Source organism: Pipistrellus hanaki (assembly GCF_964339955.1).
Source record: "Pipistrellus hanaki genome assembly, chromosome: 15".
NCBI classification, from domain to species: Eukaryota; Metazoa; Chordata; class Mammalia; order Chiroptera; family Vespertilionidae; genus Pipistrellus; species Pipistrellus hanaki.
In genome coordinates, this window is record NC_140517.1 from 44328267 (window position 1) to 44351196 (window position 22930).

A 22930-nucleotide genomic window follows, 5' to 3' on the forward strand; every position below is an offset into this window, starting at 1 on the left:
GTGGTCAGGGTTTGGGTGAAGGACTCAAAGGGGCTGTTTGTGGAATAAAGAAGGGGAGCCTGAAGCAGCCTGGAGGTCAGGAAGGGCCTCCTGGAAGAGGGGACCCCTGAGCTGGCTCTGAGAGAGGGGCAGGAGTTAGGCATGGGACAAGGACTCTGTCTTTTTAGCTTCCATTCACTTCCCCAGGGCCTGTCATCATCTCTTTGGTTTAACATTGGATTCTTTTATTTATTAACAAATATTTGTGGTGGATTACTTGCTAGAGGAACTAGCTCCATGGTCAGCAAACTGCGGCTCGAGAGCCACATGTGGCTCTTTGGCCCTTTGAGTGTGGCTCTTCCACAAAATACCACGGCCTGGGCGAGTCTATGTTGAAGAAGTGGCGTTAGAAGAAGGTTAAGTTTTAAAAAGTTGGCTCTCAAACAAAATTTCAATCGTTGTCCTGTTGGTATTTGGCTCTGTTGACGAATGAGTTTGCCGACCACTGAACTAGCCAGAGTCCCTGACTTCAAGGGCTCACACATAAAATGGATCACCAATGCAGAACTTCAAACTCTGATGGAGTGCTATGAAGAATGAAGATAGTGCCGGGACCGGTTTGGCTCAGTGGATAGAGCGTCGGCCTGCAGACTGAAAGGTCCGGGGTTCGATTCCAGTCAAGGGCATGTACCTTGGTTGCAGGCACATCCCCAGTAGAGGGCGTGCAAGAGCCAACTGATGGATGATTCTCTCTCATCGATGTTTCTAACTCTCCCTCTCTGTGAAAAATCAATAAAATATATTTAAAAAAATTTGGTAAAAAAAAAAAAAAAGAATGAAGATAGTGATCCATCCACTTGTCTGGGTTCAAATCGCAAATCTGCCACTTACTAGCTGTGTCACCTCTCTGTGCCACAGTTTAGTAGAATAATACAGGCTAAATATTTATTAACTCCCTTGATCCTCCACAACACCTTTTGAGTAAAGTGCTTTAGAAAGTTGCCTAGCATAAAGTGCCCATTTTTATCAGAGAATGATGGGTCAGGAAAAATCTGGGAGGCCACCCTAATGAAGTGACTTCAAGTTGGAACTTGAAAAAAAGGGGGAGGGGCCTGGCTACGGTGGCTCAGTGGTTCAGCATCAACCTGTGAACCAGGTCACAGTTGGATTCACGATCAGGGCACATGTCCGGGTTGTAGGCTTGAACCACCCAGTAGGGGGCATGCAGGAGGCAGCCGATCAATGATTCTCTCTCATCATTGATGTTTTTCTCTTTCCATTTCCTCTCCTCTCTGAAGTCAATAAAAATATGTTCAAAAAAATGTGTGTGTGTGTGTGTGTGTGTGTGTGTATCTAGGTTCAGTGAATGAGCCCAGTCTTTTCTCTTCTCCAGGTGCTGCCAGTTCACAAATTTCCCAAGGTTAGAAAAAACTGGAACTACTAGCAGGGGTCCTCAAACTTTTTAAAGTGGGGGCCAGATCACGGTCCCTCAGAGAGCTGGAGGGCCGGACTATATGAACTACTAATCCCTACTGTAACACCTTGGCTGCGCTCACTGCCCAAAAAACCTGGCGGGCAGGATCAGACTCCCCTGGGGGCTGCATGTGGCCCGCGGGCCGTAGTTTGAAGACCCCTGTACTAGAGTGATAAAGACATTAATTGGAGATAGGGAAATCTGTTGCCCCCTCCCTCCATTCTTTCTAGTATTCCCTCAAGCAGTTTCCAAATAACTACCAAACCAGGTGTGGCAGCGGTGGCCTAAAGAAAATCTAGCCCATGCACTTGGCTGGGTCACAGTGCTTAAGAGAAACTTCAAAAAAAAAAAGTCACTAACATCTAAGAATCAGATTTCATGCATTAAAAGAGCTAAATTTTTGCCCAGATGGCATGGCTCACTGGTTGAGCATTGACCTATGAACCAGGTCATGATCCCCAGTCCGGGCACATGCCCAGGTTGTGCTTGAACCGCAGGGTGGGGCTTGCAGGAGGCAGCCCATCCATGCTTCTCTCATTAATGATGTTTTTGATTCTCTCTCTCCCTCTCCCTTCCTCTCTGAAATCAATACAAACATTTTAAGTGCTATTTTTTTTTTTAAAAAAAGGGTCATGGAAACAACTCTGATTAATAATCAGAAAACTTTTATTCAAATATGTTTTTATTGATTTTTTTTTAAAGAGAGAGGAAAGGAGAGGGAGAAATAGAAACACAGATCCCGGGCACGTTTAATGGGGAATCGAACTGGCAACCTCCTGGTGCATGAGGATGCTCAACCAGCTGAGCCACACCGGGCTGGGCCAGAAATCTTTTATTCAATGGGGTGTTTTAAAACTCGAGCGCATGTCATTTTTATCATCCCTTATAAAACAAGCCATGATTTCCAGCGCTTTACAACTATAACTCAATTCTCACAACTCTATGAGGTCGGTAAGATTCCATCTTCTCTAGACGAAGAGACGGAGGAGAGAAACGCAAAGCTGCAGTAGGAAGCAGCGCCTTGCTTCATGCATTCCACAAATACTGACTCGGCGCCTGGAACGCTCATGGTCCAAGATCCATGTTTCCGGAGGGGCCCCAGAGGAACCCCTCCTCGGCTCGGAGGAACTCGAGCGCTACAGCGGGCAACTGGCCGTCACTACCATTTCCCCTCCAGACGCCCACGCCGACAGCTGCTCTGCAGCCATGTGTGCAATGCCGACTGGGGAGCCGGGGCTCCTCTCCCGGGTTCCTGGGGATCACAGGAACCGGAGCCAGCAGCATGGATGCGAGCGAGCGTTGACTGCAGATCTCCTCCACCGCCGGGCCCGGAGCACGCGCTCCCTAGCCCCGCCCCTCCTCCAGCGACGACCAATGGCCGGGCTCGGTTGGGCTGGGGCGGGCCCGCCCCTCCGCGTGCTCCCCAGTCAACTCCTTCGCTGGGCGCGCTCCCCCCGCTCCTTGGCCCCGCCTCACCGCCCCACGTTACGTCTCCCCCTCTCTCCGCCTCGGTTACCCCGGGAGCCGCGGCTCGCGCGGCAAGCCCACCTCCCCCGGCCTCCCATTGGCTGGCCAGGTCCCGCGCGAGCCGAATCGCCCCCGCCCACGCGGGACGGGCCGAGCCTCCCTCCAGCTTTTCTCCCAGAGCCAGCGCGAGGAGGAGAGGGGTGAGGAGGGGGGGGACCGTCGACTGCCTCTGAGGCGCGCACCTCCCGCCGGCCACGCCCTCCGCCTCGCGCCTGCAGCTGCGGCGGCGGCTGGCAGCCCCGGCCGCGCACGCGCACTGGCCCGCCCCACGCCGCCCGGCCGCGGGTCGCCTCGCGCCCCGGCTCGCGCCGCAGTCCCTGCAGCAGCGGCAGCCGCGGCATCTCCCCGGGGCGCACGCGCACTGCGCCCTCCCTCCGCGGCCGCTCCCAGCGCCGGGCCGCGGCGGCGGCGGTGACCGCCTCCCTCGGGGGTGCACGCGCTCCCGCACCTCACCCTGCCCCGCGCCGGCTGAGCCCCCCGCGGCGCGCTCCCGGGGGCCGTTATCCTGCAACGGTCCCGGCGCCGCGCACGCGCAGTAGCGAGGGGGGCGCGCGCGCTCGCGAGAGGGAGGGAGCGGCGGCCGCAGGAAAGAGGTGCCGCCGCCGCCGCCGCCGCCATTGCGAAGGAGGGAGGGAGGGAAGGAGCGAGCGAGGCCGGTCCGCCCTCCCCCTGGTTCCCGCCCCTCCCCCTCCCCTCCCCGCCCCCCCGGCCCCGAGGGAGCGAGCCGCGGCGCGGCGGGAGCTGCGGGAGGTGGAGGAGGCGGAGGAGGGAGTCCGCGAGGGAGGGTCCGCCCGGCCCCCCGCCGCCGCCGCCGCCGGAGCCGCCTCTAAGACGAGGAGCAGCAGAACATGGCGCCGGGGCCGCCGTCGACACAGCCGGGCTCCCCGAGGCCGGGGCCGCGCTGAGGGCGCCCCGCTTGGTGAGTGCGCGAGCTCGTGGGCCCCGGCGGCGAGGCCGGGCGCCGCCCCGCTGCGGGGTCCCGGGGGAGGCGGGGGGCCGCGGCGCCCGGAGCCCGCGAACAATGGAGGAGCCGGAGGGGGAGGGGAGGGAGCGGCCCCCCAGCGCCCCGCCGGCCCGGCCGCTCCGTGCCGGGGCCCGGCCCGCGGCGCCCGCCGGCCCCTCAGACAGGCCCCTGGCCGCCCGCCGGCCTCCGCCCTCCGGCCGGGACCTCGGTGGTATCCGCCTCGCCACCCCCTCCCCACGCTCCAACCCCTCTGCTCCCCATTCTGCACACCCCCCACCCCCACCCCTTCCGCCTTGGCCCCTCCTGGGCTCTGCAGTGCTCGCGGGATCCCGGCCTCAGGAACCCCTCTTCTGCGCCCCTGGATTCTGGGTCCCCCCCACTCCCGGGTTCCTGACCTCCCTCTGCCTCTCCTCGGATCCCGCTCCGGCCCCTCTCCCTGCGGCCCTCCTCTCTGACCCGCCTGCGGTCCCCTCCTCGCAGGATCTGTTGCATCCCAGGAGCTGTCCCTCTAGGACCTGCGGGCCCACCTCCTTGGAGATCCTTCCGAGACCCTGTCCGCCTAGCACCGCCGCCTCAGGCCCTCTCCCCCGACTCAATGTCGCCTCCGTCGTGGGCCCTGCTGCCCACTCTCAGCACCTGCTGCACCCCAGGGTGCCCCCGGCTCCGTGACCTTCCCCACCTCCGTGCCGCCCCCTGCTCCCTCATGCTGTCTGCCACCCCCCTCTCCTCCTCGGGTCTTGCTTCTCTTTGCCATTCAGACAGACCCTTTCCCCGCTTCCAGACCTTTCTGCCTGCCGGCTCTACCCCTTGCCCGGTTCCAGCTCTTGCTGTGCCTCCCGATCTGCTTGCTTTCCCCCTGACTGACGCTGCCTTTCCTGAGCAGCCTTTTCCCCATCTCTGACCCTGCAGGGCTCTCGTTCCTGCCATGCCCTTCTCTGCCGGCCTCTCTCCAACCCACCCAGCCTTCCCGCACCCCCAGAGCCGCCCTGAGGGCTCGGTCTGCCCCGGGATTCCTGAGGTTTTTCTCTTCCCACCTCCTCTGTGCTCCTCGTGAGCTATTTCATTCATTTGCTCCCCCTTTCTTTGACCTGTCTCCCCTTCCGTTCTTTCCTGTAGACCGGCTTCCAGCATCCTCTTTGCTCCACGTCCTCTCGTCTTCGTCTCCATTTTGGCCCTTTGCCCTCGTTAAACCCTCGATAACTTCTCTGTGACCCATCACCCCCTTCCCTTCCTGTTCTTCCTCTCCTAGACCTGCCCCCAGACCCTTTTTGCACCTGTTCTTCCATTTGTTCGCTTCTGCTCCCTCCTCTCCGATGTCCTCCTCCCGGTTCTGCCCCCATTGGAGCTGTCCACTCGCTCACCTATTTTTTTGGACCCATTTCACCTTTTCCTACCGCTTTCCCTTCCCGAGCGGTCCTCTCTCAGCCTGGTCTTCCTGTAACTGCCTACATCTCTGCTGCTTCTCAGGTCTACCCTCACCACCTGACCTCTCCCCCCACCATTTTGATTCGGCTCTCAACCTCCTCTCTCCCCGTTCTGGTGTTTGTCCTCCCCATTTTGCCCTGCCTCGTGCCTTCTTTTTGAGCCCTCCTTCCCTGAATTCTGCCCCATATTAGAGAGATCTTTGCAAGCATTCCTTCCCACCACCGCCTGCCTCCCACCCCCAGAATCCCCTCTTGGAGCCCCTGAGTTTTTGGATGGATTCCTCTCTTCCTCCCTTGGAAACCCCTCTCCCAGTTTTGTTCCTCGTTGATTTCTTCCCTCTCTCACCTCTCCCCGCTAGTACCCTGCCAGGCTCTCCCCATTAAGTCGCTATCATGCTGCTTCTCCTCGCTCCCCTCCCTGACCCGCCCATTGCCCCTGAGTGCCCCCCCTCTCAGGCACGCCTCTCTGGTTTCCATCCTCAGCTCTGGAGAGGAAGGGCTGGGTTGGGTCTAGGGCTCTCCAGGCTCTGATTTAGACTGCAGATTCCTGCTCCCTGATCCTGAGGGTTTTATCCCGAGCAATCCGGTGAGATCTGGGTAAAGAGGTGGGCGCTGGTTGATTGGTCACTGCTCTCTGGAGTCTGGGAGTGTCCCCCTGCCCCCCCCCCATCCCCTTTACCAAGGCTGTGGTGGTAGGGGGTGGATCTCTGTCCGGCGCCCCATGTCTTTCCCTCGCCCATTTTGATCCCCAGCCCCTCAGTTCCCTGGGCTGTGCTGCTTTGTGTCCTTCAGAAAAGGCGAGTGCAGCTGCTCACAGGTCTCCCCTCTCCCCCACCCCCGCTTCCCTGAGCTATTGTAAGAGACAGTTGTACCCTCTCCCCCTCCGCCGCCACGCCAGCACCCTTCGGGAGAACTTAGGAGTGTGCTTTTTGTTTTGTTTTGCAGCTGACAAGTCATATTTCTGTTTTACCCCCGTCTGGGGAAATGCCAGCTCTGGTTCTCCCCGACCTAAGCGGGGCTTACGGACACGCTTAGCCTTTACTGCTCTGGGCCTGCAGAGCCCTCTCTGATGGTCTGCAGTGTGACTTAGGGGGTGGGGAGAGGGGGCTCGTTTCTTTTACCTCTGCCCCAGGAAGGCTTCAACTTCCTGGTCTTGAAAACTGAGGGCCCGGGTTGGGAAGGCGCTTTGCGGTTGTTTGTTGAAGGAGAGTGCCGAGTGTCACTCGGATTTCTGCCCTCTGGTATTGCAGGCACTTCCACCCGCAGGAGCGAATGCCTCTGGCAGATTCACGCCGGGTTGTGGGGGGAGGGGCTCACCGCAGCACAGGGTGTATGGGTGGGCCCTGACCTGCCCCAAGCCTTCGGAGGGACCTGGTTTGATAGCGAGAAAGCGGTGCCAGAAACCGGCTGATTCGATTGGATTTTTGTTCTTACCTGGGAAATGCAGCCGAGCCACCTTTCCTTGAGCTGTTTTCTTGAGTGATCTGATGTTGGGGGTGGGGCTTAGGAGATTCGTTCAGAGGAAGAGGTGGTTTTTACAGAAAAGCCATCCAACTATTTTCCTTCCTTAACTTAGGAGAGGGAACCTTTTGCATGTCCTAGGTTTATTTATTTTACTTCTTAAGTAAATCAAGAGCCTGATTTTCCCCCTCAGGAATTGGCCCAGGGCAATTGCATATTAAAGCATCCATCCAGCTGTGAAGGAGCATTTACTGGAAGGACTCTATTTCTTAACTGAGTTATGATCAAACTTTATTTACTTCAGCACTTATTTAAAAATAGTTTTATGTGAACGCATTTGAAATAAACATTGACTGTCATCTACAAAATTGGACCATTGACTGACTCATCACGTGTTAGGGCATTTGTATGTAAGACAGTGAGCTGGGCTGGCTGGGTAGTAGGTCCATATGGCTCCTTTAGCTTCTAAATTCTTTGGACTTTAAATTTTCTGACAAACAGAGGCTGGTAATTTTAATTATGTATGGCATGTATCTCCACCATTATTGACTTAAGAATTTTCATTCATTTTCCCTGGTTTCTGTTAATTTCTGAATTTTGGCCTTGTGAATTATGATTAATTCTCTGAATTTTATCGTCCCCATGTTGGTATAAATAGTTGTGTTTTTGTGTGTGTGTGTGTTTTGTGTTTTTTGGGTTTTTTTTTAGAAGAAGGGGTAGAGAGATAGAAAATTCCATGAGAGAGAAACGTCATCGATCAGCTGCCTCCTGCACACCCCCACTGGGGGTCAAGCCGGAAACCAGGGTATGTGCCCTGGCCCGGAATTGAACCCGTGACCTCTTGATTCTAACTCATTGCTCAACTGCTGAGCCACACCGGCTGAGCGGTATAAATAGATTTTAAAGAATCTTAATGTGGAAATGGCAGCTAATTAATAACACAAACAACTGTGTGTGCAGTACCGCTCTGTGTTCCAGGCTTTTAGCACCACTGGCAGGATAGAGAATTTCTGCATGCCCAAGCCCAAGTTTACATAATAGGAAGAGAGGATACAGAACAAAGAGCTGATTTTTCTTTCTCGCTGGTAACTGATGTTCCAGAGACTGTCAGATTTCTCTGATGGCAGCCGAGGCTCTGACCCAGTATCAACATTGGCTCTCAGGATGGAATTGGTGCTACAGAAATCCGAGGTGGTAGCCTTGGCCTTCTGGAACAGTGAATGTGCCAGGCGGGGGTAGGGTGTGGAGCCGGAGAGGGTGGTAGATGACTATTTGCAGCCTAGTGGCATGTCTTCCAGGGCTTTTGCCCTGTCTGGAATATCTTTGCAATACTGGCCTGGTCAAAGTTCTATTCTTTTTTTTAACCCTTTTTTCTGGTTGTGTCCCCCCTCCCTTACATCTTGGCATGATCTACTTTTCTTGGCGTGAAACATTTAAGACAATAGGGGTGGGGGGCAGGGGCGGAGATAGTAATTTCTTTTGATCTGGACACATGGAAGGACTTGTCCACGTGTAGATCCATGGGCCTGACGGCGACTTTTGGCAAAAGAACAGGCGGGGAGCAGTGACAATTGCACAGATGACTAAACCACAGCTTCAGCCCTTGGCTCAGAGGCTACAGCATCAGCCTGCAGACTGAAGGGTCCCAGACTCCATTCCAGCCAGGGGCACACTCCCGGGTTGTGGGTTCAGTCCCCAGTGTGGGGCGTGCAGGAGGCAGCCAAGCAATGATTCTCTCTCATCATTGATGTTTCTCTCTCTCTCTCCTCCCTTCCTCTCTGAAATCAATAAAAATACATTTAAAGAATAAATAAGCCACAGCTTCATAGGTATTTACGTAGTCAGTCTGTATGTGATGGGAAAACATATGAGGCCAATACAGTTGGAGATTGAAAAGGTGAGAGTGATTTTCCCTCTCTAGTCTCCTCTGCCTTTCCGTCTTCGGTTTGTGGGTTCTGAGAGGTGTTAGGCCTCTTTCAGGCCTTCCTGTGATCTGCCGTATTGTCATTCACCACCGGTGGTCTGAACTGTCTTAATTTACCCAGTCAGTGGGACATTTCATGGATCATCTAGTCCAGTTGTTTAAATTACCTTTTCCACACTATATAAAATAGGTAGATGCTCTGCTTGAAGGGGGAGGAAGTTGACTAGCAAAAATCTCTTGAGCTTGGAGCAATACAATTTGAAAATTAGTGCCTGGTCTGGCCTCCTAATTTACAGGTGGGGAAATGGAAAGCTTGGGGAAAGGGGTACAAGGACAGCTTCCTGTCATAGTTGAAAGAGTATTAGACATACTGGTGGGAGACCTTCTGGTCTGGGCCTAACCCAGTTAGTTGGAATGTTGGGCAAATCACTTCACCTCTTTGGACTTCACATTTCCTAGTCTGAAGTACTCTTCTGTATAGTTGATTGTAGATGCTTTTTAAAAAATATATGTTTTATTGATTTTTTACAGAGAGGAAGGGAGAGGGATAGAGAGAAACATCGATGAGAGGGAAACATCAGCTGCCTCCTGCACCCCCCCCCCCCCCCCCCCCGCCACTGGGGATATGCCCGCAACCAAGGTACATACCCTTGACCGGATTCGAACCCGTGACCTTTTAGTCCACGCTCTGTCCACTGAGCCAAACTGGTTTCGGCTGATTGTAGATTCTTTTTTTTTTTTTTTTTTAAATATTTTTTATTGATTTTTTACAGAGAGGAAGAGAGAGGGATAGAGAATTAGAAACATCGATGAGAGAGAATCATCAATCAGCTGCCTCTTGCACATCCCCTACTGGGGATGTGCCCGCAACCAAAGTACATGCCCTCGACCGGAATCGAATCTGGGACCTTTCAGTCTGCACGCCGATGCTCTATCCACTGAGCCAAACCGGTTTCGGCTGATTGTAGATTCTTATTGTTCTGTTTCACGTACCAAATCAGCTGGGACTGGACTTCTGGTGTTACTCTAGCTACCTCTCTCCCAAATTATATTCGTGACCCAGAATTGGGGCAGGGGCTCTTTCCTGGGGATGCAGTAAAGTGAATGGGATTACCTTCGTTGTATACGTTTTCAAATGTAAAAGAAACATTGCCTCTTTCATCCATTCCCAAGAAAATTAGTTTCTAATTTAGGGGTAAAGGGGGCATCCAGATTGTATTAACTATAACTACATAACTAAAACCATATACCTCTTTAAAAAACAATATGGAAGTTTTCACGCTGAGTCATTGTTAACCTAGGCTCTCAAATAGCAATGGTCTGAATAGCACTTGAATTGCTGTCATTAAGAAATGCAAACAAATCATTCATGTTCATCTTCCTGAAAGTTTTTTTTTCTTTTTCTTTTTTTGTTTAAAGTATTACATGTAGTAGTACATGTATCTCCTTTTTTCTCCCAATTGACTTTCCCCCAGCCTCCCCTACTCACCTTAGCATGCCCTCATCCCACCTGAAAGTTTATTTCTATTTAAATTTTGATATAGTGCTTTATTAGGCTTCATCTATGAAGAATTCTTAAACGTTTTCATTTATTTGCTTCTCTGATATTAAAAAGTTGGTAGATTAGCTGAGAACCAGGTACTTTTCAGCCATGAAGCCTCATTACAAGAAAGTAACACTTATTTTAGTTGAAAACAGCCAGATCCTATCTCCTTCATCTTCCTTTATTTAAATGAACATTTTCATTTTATGAAATTTTCAACAGTTGTGACTGTTGAATTATACATCTGCAGGTATTTCATGCCTTTTTGCTTTCTTAGAGTCTCTGCATTCTTATTTGGAAAATGTCTGTTTGCTGGTCACTATAGTAATATTTGTACTTGGTAATAGAATTGTAACTATTTTGAAATTTTTTTTTTTACTGATTTCAGAGAGAGAGAGAGAGAGAGAGAAGCATCAATGATGAGAGAGAATCATTTGATTGGCTGCCTCCTGCATACCTCCTCCTGGGGATTGAGCGCACAACCTGAGCATGTGCCCTTGTCTGGAATAGAACCTGGGACCCTTCAGTCCATAGGCTGATGCTCTACCCACTGAGCCAAACTGGCTAGGGCAGAGCTTTCTATGGTGCAAAGAATGTTGAATTGATAATGAAGAAACCCTGACTGTCCTTACTGGCTGTGTGATTTTCATTCCTTTGGGCTGCAGTTACTTCATTTAAAACAGGTGGGGAAGGTCTGGCTGTGGACTGTAAGGCCCTCAAAATCAATTGGTCTGGCTCTGCCAAGGCATTAGGGGTGAGTTAATTAAATGTGTAACCAAATATAGCAGGCTTATTTTTAAAAAATATGTGTGTGTGTTTTATTGATAGAGGAAGGGATTGGGAGAGAGAGAAACATGAATGATGAGAGAGAATCATTGATGGGTTGCCTCCAGCATGTCCCCCACTGGGCTTGTCCCTGTCCAGGAATTGAACTAGGACTTCCTGGTTCATATGCTGATGATCAACCACTGAGCCATGCCAGTCTGGCTAGCAGGTTAATTTTTATATTGATAATTTTGTGTGGCCCGTGAATGATATAAATACTCAAATGGCCATTGTCAGAAAAAAGGTTCCCTACCCCTGAAGGGATTATACTGGTTGGGTCCCTTTTCACCTTGGTTTATAGCTAATAATATTCAAATGTCTTCTTTCTTTTTGAGGAAGCAGACCCTCTATATATCTTTCATTTTCCATCACACCTAGCAAAATACCTTGGACATAGTAGACCCCAGTGCATAATAGTGATTTGAATTCAAACAGGTGTCAACGCCTTTTTTCTTTTGATGGGGGAGATCTGTATACAAAACTACCCATGTTTCCCCGAAAATAAGACATCCTCCGAAAATAAGACCTAGTGCAACTTTGAGAGAAAAAATTAATATAAGTCACTGTCTTATTTTCGGGGAAACGGTATAAGGTTATTTTTAGACTAAATTCTTAGAGGGCAAGGCTTCCTGGTCAGTATTTAATCTTCATACATATGTACACACATACATCCTAAGTGTCTTGTCCAGGATTACATAGCTAGGTGGTAGAGCTGTGTTATGAATCGATGTCTATCTGATTCCAAAATTTGTTCTTATTTTATTAGACTGCCTTGTCTCTGGGATATAAGAAGCTGTAATTCATCCCCTTGAGGAGTTTAAGTCAGTTATAAACAATTAACTATATATAATACTAGAGTCCCAGTGCACGGATTTGTGCACTGGTGGGGTCCCTTGGCCTGGCCAGCCCCTATCGGGCCACCTTACCCAGCCCCCTTGGGGCTGGCTGGCCGGGGGAGGGACCGCGGGAGGCTGGCTGTGGGAGTGCACTGACCACCAGTGGGCAGCTCCTGCATTGAGCACCTGCCCCCTGGTGGTCGGTGTGCGTCCTATGACCAGTCATTCGGTCATAATGGTCGCTTAGGCTTTTATATATTCCAGTGCGGATAGGGTGGGTGAGGGAGGTAAATGTGTGTAAGCCAATATGATTAATTTCTGGTTCCCGTAGTAATAAAGATTTTCATATTCAGAAACTAAGCACACGTAGGTTCTATGCCATAATATTTTGAAAAGAATCTGTAGCCACAAGTATCAGCTTGTCTTTCAAGCCAGCATATTTTAAAAGTTAAGCATTTTACTTCTGACCCGGATTCAAACCCATGTATAACAGAACTATATAAGTCAACTTATCTAACAGAAAGAAGATAGAAATGTTTGGTCCTGGAATGACTTTTAAATTTATATTTTCTTTGGCAAGTAGGAAAGCACCTGCGTAGCTCTGAACTGAGAGATTTTCTTCTTTTAAGAAAACTCTAGGCAACTAGAACTGTATAGATAAAAATAAACTTTGCCCCTTGACTTATTTATTTGTGTGGAGTTCACTATAATCTTTGTTTTTGTTTTTGTTTTTTAACTGCAACTCAAAAGTAAATAATGTTGGTGGGATGTTGGTCAGTTTCAGCTGATAGCCTCCTGAAGTGTAAAAAATTATATTTCTCCCCATCTCCATTTCAAAAAAGGTCAAAACTATTGCAGCCTGCACTACTTAGGAATAAGACAAAGGAAAAATGATTATCTTTAATTGCCACAGGCAATTATAAAGGATTCTTTGTTCAGTAACAAATTGATTGTGTACAGATGAAAGCCAGCACTGCATTAATACAAGATTATTAGATTCTTGAAATCTGCATCTTCAGCCAGAGTGGCTTTCACTTTAAGGGGATGTTTTGCTGGGAATTGGGTACCTGAATGCATGGCCGTAAAAACAGCACCAGGTCTTTATTTTTCAAAAATATTTATTAACTATGTGGATGCAAGGCTGGTGGATGCTGTTTTCCCCCCCGTTTTATATTTTTATTTTTATAGATGCTATGTTTTTATACCAAATCATTGAATACTTTTTATTTCTATTTTTGTTTTATAGATTTCAGAAAGGAAGGGTGAGGGAGAGAGAGATAGAAACATTGATGAGAGATAATCATTGACCGGCTGCCTCCTGCATGCCCCCTACTGGGGATGGAGCCTGCAACCCAGGCATGTGCCCTTGACCAGAATTGAACCTGGGACCTTTCAGTCTGCAGGCAGATGCTCTATCCATTGAGCCAAACCAGCCAGGGCTACTTTTTAAAATGTTGCAGGCCTATAGGCAATACCTCTCTCTAATTGGTCAGTCAGTTGAGGAATCTAGATAAAACCTTTGATGAGGGAAAAGGGCCCCTGACTGATTTGGGAGTGGGTCTCAGTGTTGGCATATGCCCAGAATTAATAAACAACCACAAAAGCTTAAAAATGGCAAAATTAGCTAAAGCAATTGTGATTTGATGTTTTGTGTGTGTATCCAAGGAATACATATATTTTCTGGTGTACAGATCCCCTTTTAACATTTTTTTCTTTTTAGTTTTTGTTGTTATTGATATCTTTTCTATTGATTTTTAGAGAGAGTGGAAGAGAGGGGAGAGAGGTAAGCATCAATGGAGAGAGCCACACATTGATTTGTTGCTTCTTGCAAGTGCACCCCTACCCCCATTAGACCAAGGATTGAACCTGCAACCCAGGTACATGCTCTTGACCAGAAAGCGAGCCCAAGGCCCTTTGATGGGAGGGGGAGAGACAGAGAGAAACATCGATGTGAGAGAAGCATCAATTGTTGCCTCCTGCAATGCCCCTGACTAGTGCCGGGGCCACGGAGGAGTCTGCATACAAGCGAGGTTTGTGCCTTGACCAGAATCGAACCCAGGCACTTCAGTCTGCAGGCCAACACTCTATCCACTGACCAAAACTGGCTAAGGCCATTTTTTAAAAATTAAAGTACTACTTATGTGTAGAAAAACACATAAATCTTAAGTGTACATTTCTGAATTTTCTACATATTGTACAAATCCCTCTTTTATATGATGGTGCATAATTTACTTTTTCCACACAATTCTTAAGTTGGAAATTGTTTGGGAGTCTCCATTTGAAAGGCACAAATAAGAGTGTGTAAAATGGTATTTATAACTTTCCCAAGTTTGTTCAAGGTCACATATCTGATAAAGAATGGGAAAATACCTATCTGGTACAAATGACCACAAGGATAGGAAGGCATTCTTTTGATAACAGATCTTCCCTATCTGTGTTGTACTTCCAGACTTTTTGGTCTCTGCTGATGTTATCTTGATAGGTAAACTGGACTTTTTGAAAAGCAGTTTGGTAATGTTTTAAGAGACATACAATCCTTGACCTACTTATAGGGATCTGTATGGAGCAAGAAATAGAGATGATTATAAGGATTGTATACAGAGATGTTAACTATAGTGATGTGTATAAAAAAGTAAAAGAAACAATCTAAATGTTTTATCGTCAGGGCGGTGATTTTCAGCTGGTGTGCCAAAGAATTTTTAAAATGTGCAATACCTCACTGATCTCTTTCCCTTTATATTGTCAAATTAAAAAATGACAACAGCCAACACAACAATAGCTGTCTAGTGTGAATGAATCAAAGTTACACCTATTTTTTTTTTTTAATAGATCGGCAAAAAAAAAACTTTCTTAGTGTGCCACAGGATTTTAGTAAGTAGTTAGTGTGTGCTATGAGGTGAAAAAGGTTGAAAATTACTGCCCTAAGGGAATGGTTGCTTTGTGGAAAAGTATGAAGTCATTGAAATAGATTGTTTTAGGAAATTCTTGTCATGGAAATGTGCATAAAAAAATAAAATTTAAGTATGAGAAAAAAAGCAGATATAGAACTATAGTAAGATTTCAGTAATTTAAAAATATAAGTGGGAAAAATATGCCAAAGTGCTGTTAGTATTGATTTCTGTGCTGTTGAATTTTGAGTGAATAAATTTTTTTTCTGAGTTTTCTACAATGATTTTATTATTTTGACTAATATATATATATATATATATATATATATATATATATATGTATTTTACAGTGTGGTTGTATTATATTTGGTTTTTCTTATAAACACATGAAGGAAAAATTGAGCTGAAAAGCAAGAAATTAATAATAGTGAGATCTGTTGGACTCTAGTGCCATTGAAGGTGAGGCAATTAGCCTTTCTTGGAACAATATTGAGTTAATTACTAGCAATATGAATCAGTTAATAACAAAAATATGCTTATTGTGTACCAGGAGACTACCGAGTGTTCCCTCATATCCTCCTAACACTAATCCTCTGAGGTGGGTGGTATTCCACTTTCCTGCCAGGGAACTGAGGCTTGGAGGGACTTGCCTGAGGCCATACGGCTAGGAGGTCCTGAGGCTGGTAGGTCCCTGAGGCTGGTAGGTCCCTGAGGCGTCTAGTTCAGAGCCTTTGCCCAGAGCCCCTGCTCTCTGTCACCTTCCCCGGTGTGCTGAGGAGAATGAAAATCTGCTTCATGTTTAATACCTGTAGCTAAACCCCAAGTTCTCTTTTCTGAAAGGTAACCCTTCCCCCACCATATTTATTTTAAGAGAAAGGAGCTATTAGTTTATTATTTTTTCCTTTTCTTGGTGAAAAGAAAAAATGGCCATGAAATCAGTTATATCTTCTCTTTCATGAGCCAAGAGTCTTTAAATAAATGAGATTAAATAATTCTATTTATTTATATTTTTCTTTATTGATTTTTTACAGAGAGGAAGGGAGAGAGAGAGAGAGAGAGAGAGAGAGAGAGAGAGAGAGAGAGAGAGAGAGAAAGTTAGAAACATCAACGAGAGAGAAACACCCATCAGCTGCCTCCTGCACACCCCCCACTGGGGATGTGCCTTGACCGGAATCAAACCTGATGCTTCTGAGCCAAACCGGTTTTGGCATAAATAATTCTACTTATTTAATATGTTTAATTTTATTTAAATATTTAAATAATTAAGGGCTAAGAAGTAGAAGAGGGCATAAACTAGTTCTTTGTAGCTTCAGAGGATAAATATGTTTTCCTTTTCCTCCCCATTCAACCAGCGTTTGGGTGTCTGTACTGTACAAAACACGCCTCCTCCTCTCTGAGGCTTTATACACCATTATAAAACAAAAGCACTTCTTTCCTTACAGGTAACACAAGGAACACCCTGTTTCTGTACCAGAAAGTAAAAAATTTAGAAGACCAGTGGCCTGATTTTTCCTCCTGATCTTATCTTAAAGATTAAGTGTGACTAAAGATTTCAACTCAAGAATGCTTTGACTAGGCCGAAGGCAGTTTGGCTCAGTGGATAGAGCGTAGGCCTGCGGACTGAAAGGTCCCAGGTTCGATTGTGGTCAAGGGCATGTACCTTGGTTGTGGGCACATCCCCAGTGCGAGGTGTGCAGGCGGCAGCTGATCGATGTTTCTCTCTCATCGGTGTTTCTAGCTCGCTCGCTCTCTCCCTTCCTCTTTGTAAAAAAATCAGTAAAATATATTAAAAAAGAAAAGAGAATTCGTTGACTAGGATGATAGATTTCATCTTATTATGAGAAAGAACCTTTTAAGAAAGTGGTTCAAGGTCGTGTTTTATCTTGAATAAGAAAAACTTGGAGATTTAAAATTTTACCTTGTTTTTATTATTATTTAAGAAGATATTTGCATACACAAATATTTACTAGTAATTTCTTTCGTGAGGGAGAGTACCAGCAGACCTGATACTCAAGTGCAAAGTGAGGGGGGTTACATTCAGAATGAGGAAGAAATTGTGAAATAACTTTGGAAGCTCCACAGGACTTTTTTGTTTTGTTCCCACATTTATTCTCTGAACCTGTCACATTTATTCTAGAACATGTCAATAGGAGCACAATGTTAGTTGAAATAAAGGTAGGGATTTTTTAGTGAAACCAGGAGAAAATTAAGTCTCTGGAGTCTTGCAGTCCTTAGATTCTTGGAATTCCTCAAGCGATGTAAAAATACCCTTTTTGCTGTTAATATTCATTTTGCTTTTCACATCTTTGGGACCTTGGACAAGTCATTTATTGTAATTTGAATTCTTGTCTATAAATAAGCCCAAATACCTACTCTGCCTGTCACAGGGCTTTTTGTGTTGCAATTCCAAATTTTTTAAAGAACTAGATGCCAAGAATGAGTGGGGAAACTCTGTGAGGCTGGAGAGCAGTTCAGTTTTCTGGGAGAACGAAAGAGAACGATTTGCTTGTTAAACAGTGTAGGTAAGCCAGCAGGATCGAGTGCCACAGAGGCAGCGGCAGGTGGAGTCTGAGTCAGTAGAGCAGCACCCGCTATTGATCCTGCTGTCCTGGAACTTGCCCCAGGTAGCAGTCACTTTCAGGGTTTGATCAGTAAGTGTCTCACATCCAAACGGCATTGTTGGGATCTGTTTGGTATTCATAATGTTAGGACTGCGGCCTCAGTTACTTTTTCTCTCATCATGACACATGGCCACAATTTGAATGCTCAGTTGATAGGGATTGCTATTCTCAACTGGGAAATGAAGTACTCATTGGGTGCCAGGTCAGTGAAATTCCCTGCCACCCACTGCTGGGAATTCCAAGAAGGGAGGTAGGATATTATGCTTGATTGCAGAAGTCTCTTATGAGGTGCTCTCTTCATCCTGTCCTCTCCTTGTTTTCTCTTCACAAGTCACTGAACAAAAGCCTGATGTTGGCCCTGGCTGGTGGGCTCAATGGTTAGAGCATGTGCACCAAACAGTTGTATGTACCTTGGTTGCGGGTTCACTCGTGACCCTGGTCTCGGTGAATGCAGGAAGAAACCAGTCGAGGTGTCTCTCTCACATTGATATTTCTCTCCCCATCCTTCTTGCCCCTCCCCCCACCTCTTTCTCTCCCTGCCTCCTTCTCTCCTTCCCTTCCTCCCTTCTACTTTCTGAAAAGCAATGGGAAAAATACTCCTCAGGTGAGGAGTAACAAAACAACAAACAAAACCTGACTTTACTCCTCTGCTTGAAAATCTCTTATTTTCTGTTGCCCACAGATAAAGTTCAGATCCTTAGTGTAGCTATAGAATCCTTAACAGCTTGGCCGGTCCTACCTTCCCAGCCTGTACTTACTGGCCTCTGGAACATGCCGTGCTCTCTTCTCTGCCTCTGTGTTCTTGCTGAAGCGGCTTCCTCTCAAGAGGGCCCTCACCGACCCTGTCAGATGGGTCAGTTTCCTACTCTTCCTTCAACATCTCAAGTGTCTCCTGTGCTCAGACCTTTCTTCCTGGACTCCCCTGCGCTCTGTTCCGTTAGCACTTGGTTGGGGATGCTATGCTTAATGCTGGTTTTTGTGTAGCAATAGGATTCTGTATCAGCAGCCACAAAACACCGTGCCAGCCCCTAACCCTGGCCCCCAGCCCCCAGCCGCCCGCCTCAGTGTTTCACCAGAGATGCTTTCCCTCCCAGCGTACTTTGTGCACACACAAACCCGCAAATGTAAATACGTGTGGCCTCCCCACCCCTTTATGGAACAGTCGTATACTGTAATTACTGTTCTGTGCCTTCCCCTTTTTCCACTGAATGTTCTGAGAGATCAGATCATTCCGTGATAGCACAAAGGAAGCTTCATCATCCTTTTTTGCAGCCTCTCGGTGTGCCATTATACAGATGTGCCGTGATTAGCCAGGCTCCTATTGATGGGCACTTGGTTTGTTCTCAGTTCTTTGCTTTTGCAATCAGCGCTGTAAGGCAATCTTGAGTATGTGTCATTTTGGACAGGTGAGGGTATACCTGTAGGAGAGATTCCTGGAAGTGCAGCTCTACACTTTATGTGCAATATGAGAGATTTTTCTTTTTCTATCTCTTCTACTTTTTGGAATGGGATTTTTTGTTTTCTACTTTGCCTAATAAGCTGCCAGATTTGGCATGGGTGCCTATTAATGCCTGAATGGATAGAATAATCTAGTTGGATAGATATGGCAGATTTTGGAAAAAATTGCATACTGATATCCTAACTCCTATATGGTCCTTAGCTAAACCTTGGAGTTTACTGCTGTTACCGCAGATATCCCATGGCGCTGGGCGTTACCGTAGCCCATAGGACACGGTTGGAAGGGGTCTGCTAGCTCGCTCAGCTTGGGACAGTTTGGACTTTTCAAAACCCTCCTTCCAACATGACAGCACAATCTCTCTCCCCCCTGTGAGCAGTAGGCAGAGTAAGAGAAAAGTGACTCTCTCTCTGTTCTACAGCTCTAACCAGGCTGGTTTTATGTGTGCTCGCTCCTCCTTTCTCGCGTTAATCACCTGTGATTCTATGTATTGACCCTCGTTATTGGGAAATACTTCTTCCGCTGGAAGGTATTTGGATGAGCATAGTGCTTTCTTTGGTTTGTCCCCTTGATCCCTGGTTTAGCTTACCTGTTAAAGATTTCCAGAATGATCTAGCAGTAATTCCAGTTTCGTTTCCCCCTCTTTTTTAATGAGGTCCTAGTTTGACTTTATAGTCTCGTTTGTTCATTTTAGGGTATTTTCATGTAAGCTATCTCAGCAAAATGTCATCAGAGCCTATTGCCCAATCCATTTCTGGAATGCCTCCTGGAAGTGCTCTGGTTTGGGGAAGTTTTGGTGTTGCATGATACTGGAGGGAAGGCCCTGGCATGTGTTGGCGGTCACCAGCCGCCCTGGAATGCTCACATCATTCCCAGCCCACATGCACGCCTTCCCAGATCACCCCTTTATTTCCAAGGTCTCAATTGGCACCAGGGCTGCTGCTGCTGCTTTTTTCTTTTTTCTTTTTTCTTTTTTTAATATATTTTTATTGATATCAGAAAGGAAGGGAGAGGGAGAGAGATAGAAACATCAATGATGAGAGAGAAATCATTGAACGGGTGCCTCCTGCATGCCCCATACTGGGGATCAAGCCTGCAACCTGGGCATGTGCCCTTGGCCCGAATTGAACCTGGGACCCTTCAGTCTGTAGGCCAGTGCTCTGTCCCCTGAACCAAGCTGGCTAGGGCCAGGGTTTCTTTTTAGGTCAGCCCTGTCTACCAAAACTACCTACATTTTTAAAAAAATATATTTTATTGATTTTTTACAGAGAGGAAGAGAGAGGGATAGAGAGTTAGAAACATCAGTGAGAGAATCATCGACCAGCTGCCTCCTGCACACCCCCTACTGGGAATGTGCCCGCAACCAAGGTACATGCCCTTGACCGGAATCGAACCCGGGACCTTTCAGTCTGCAGGCCGACGCTCTATCCACTGAGCCACACCGGTTTCGGCTACATTGTTCTTTACAGTAGCCACTAGCCACGTGTTTCTAGTTGAAATGAAATGTAGCTAGTGGGACTGAGATGGAATTTCACATTTTATGTAATTTTGATTACACTTTAAGTGGCTGAAGTATTAGAGAGTGCAGCTCTTTTATGTGCTACAAGAGAGGTTTTTCTTAGTTTGTCTCCTGACTCTGGCACAGGACCTTGCTCTTTTTGTATTTGTGGGATGTTCGATAAGGAGCCCTCAGTGGCTGAAATATATACGCAAAGTGAAAATACTCCGTGAATTCTACTTCCCAGGGGTAACCATTGTTAACAATTTTGTTTTAAAGGTAGAAATTTTCCCCCACTTTTATTGACATTGCAATGATTTTTTTGGATGGGATTCATCCTTGATTCTAGAAATTGACATCAATCAAGGTGGTTGTACGTTCGGGAGTTTTAGAAGATGGAGGCTTAGAATGCAGGTCATAAATGTAGAAGCACTACTATTATAGCATCAGTCAGTACCTTTACGAAGGTTTTGTGACAATAATGGAATTTTGTCCTAATGATTAGAGCCTTGGAGAATGTCTGGGAGAGGATAAATCTTCCCTCTTTCATATCCCAAATATTTTGCCAGCATTTTTTTTTTTTTTTTTTTTTTGAGGATGAGTTGGGTGCTTTTGGCTTGACTCCTTGGGGTGGTTAGGGTATTTGAAGAAAGAATAGAGGATTTATTAGTTGGAGGCAAGACTGAAGAATCAGAAATGGATCTGCTTCAATTTCTTTTCTGTTCCATAGTGGAAGCAGTGCCATAGGCAGGTTCTTTCTGTAAATTGTGTGCACGCACACGCTTGAAAGCACATGCGTGGAAGTTCATATTTGTTGTTTAAAGATGTCACTGAATTCACTTTTTTGTTAAATTTTCTTGAATAGCCCTGACTGGTCTGACTCAGAGGATGGAGTGTTGGGCTGTGGACTGAAGGGTCCCAGGTTCGATTTCGGTCAAGGGCGTGTACCTTGGTTGCAGGCACATCCCCAGTAGGAGGTGTGTAGGAGGCAGCTGGTCGATGTTTCTCTTTCATCGATGTTTCTAACTCTTTATCCTTCTCCCTTCCTCTCTGTAAAAAATCAATAAAATATATTTAAAAAAATTTTCTTGAATACCTAATAGTTCTTGCTACTCCAAATTGTCTGTTTTGGTAACTTTTATTCTATTCTGAAATGATGTGTTTGTTTACCTTTGAGTCAGCTTATGAGGTTGGGAGAGAGGGAGGCATCGTTGGAGAGAGTGATGATAAATGATAAAACTGGTGCTCAACAGTAAAGAGTTTTTAAAAAGTCTTTGAGTTAAGTGGAATGTGGGATCTTGGATTGGATCCTGGAATAGAAAAAATGAATGGAAAAAACGGCAAAATCCAAATAAAGTCTGGAGTTTAGTTTTTGTACCAAAGCTAATTTCTTTGCTTTGACACTTATACCATGGCTATGTTAGCATTAGGGGAAGCTGGGTGAAGGGACATATGGGAACTCTTGTAAGATCTTGAACTTTTCTGATCATCTAAAGTTATTCCAAAATAAGTTAAAAAAAGAAAAAAGAAAAAACAAGAAGAGCAAGAGCATTCAAGGTCTGTGGCTTCCCCAAGGAGGGATGTGCACATAAATTTAGGTTGTGTAAGGGTCCTCCAGGAACTCTGCCTGTCTCTGTCTGTTCTCCCCTAAACTCAGTGTTGTGGCCTTGTGGCATGGTTGGAACTCTGCTTCTCATATAGTTTCCTTTTTTAGGGTATCCTCTTCTGCCACCACCCAAAGAACCATTAAACGGGGAAAAACCCACGCACATACACCACAGCTTAAAACCTTAACTAATACCTTGTTATCCTTTAGGTCTGGCTTAGATTTTTTAAAATCTCCACCTGAAGATACTTTTCCATTGAGTTTTAGAGACAGTAGAGGGGAGGAGCGAGATGTCCATGTGAGAGAGACACACTGGTTGCCTCCCTCAGGAGTCCTGACGGGCTGGCCATGGAGTCAAACTGCCAGGGCTGGCTTAGATTTTGTGTTTTCTCAGAAAGACTTCCCTGACCCTCCTTGGTCAGCCCGGGCCTGACTTACCTCCTGAGTTTACCCTGACGTGGTACTCGCTGTGTTTGAATTGCCTGCGCTCTTTCCTCTCCTCCAACTGCATCATAAGCTCCTCGAAGGCAGGGGCTGTGTTTTTCATCCTTTTATCTCTGAGCATATCACTCAGGCACCTAGGCATCGTTGATGTTCAAGAAATGTTTCTTGAATAAATGGTTCCACAAGAAGAAGCAAGACGCCTGCTTGGTGTCTGGGGCTCCGCTGAGTGTCCCTCCGGCCCTCAGGGAGCGGCGGCTGTGGTTTCTGTGTACTCGCGTGTGTGCTCGACGGCCAGATCCTGCCATCGGGAGGGAAATCAGGACTGCGGAGAGGAGAAAGCACTTTTTTTTTCTTTTTTTTTTAACAGACTTTTCCCTATATTTCGTGCTCTCAGAGGTCCAATTTAGGAAAATACTTCAAAGTCTGCTAGTCATGTAGCATTATCTTTTCCTGTACATGT

At 46.9% G+C, this 22930-nt stretch overlaps 1 protein-coding gene across 1 annotated transcript in view; it reads left to right on the plus strand.

Moving 5' to 3' along the window:
* Positions 1-3125: 3125 nt before the first annotated feature.
* Positions 3126-22930, plus strand: part of ARHGAP35 (Rho GTPase activating protein 35) — a 129688-nt gene continuing 109883 nt past the window's right edge. The window contains exon 1 of the mRNA XM_084905771.1: positions 3126-3899. The gene's annotated coding sequence lies outside the window, so the exon portion shown is untranslated. The remainder of the gene's footprint in view (positions 3900-22930) is intronic.